Source organism: Nestor notabilis, unplaced genomic scaffold (genome assembly GCF_000696875.1).
Source record: "Nestor notabilis isolate BGI_N333 unplaced genomic scaffold, ASM69687v1 scaffold20932, whole genome shotgun sequence".
Taxonomy (NCBI): domain Eukaryota; kingdom Metazoa; phylum Chordata; class Aves; order Psittaciformes; family Psittacidae; genus Nestor; species Nestor notabilis.
In genome coordinates this window covers 8,938-9,154 of record NW_009918958.1, presented here as the reverse complement: position 1 = coordinate 9,154, position 217 = coordinate 8,938, and positions in this window count along the sequence as shown.

The following is a 217-nucleotide window of genomic DNA, read 5'->3' as shown; positions in this document are numbered from 1 at the left end:
GGACCCCCACTGCCCGCCGCCGCCCGCGTCCCCTGCTGCAGAGCCGGGCCCAGAGCCACCGGGATGTGCTCGCTCCCTGCCGGGCTGCCCCTTCGAACCGCCGAGCCTGCTCGGACACTGCGCTTGGATGGGGGCTTGAAGGGCTGGGTGGGTCCTTCTTCCATCCCTCCTGCCGAGGTGGGGCGGGAACCGGCCGGGGAGGGTGGTGGGACAGAGC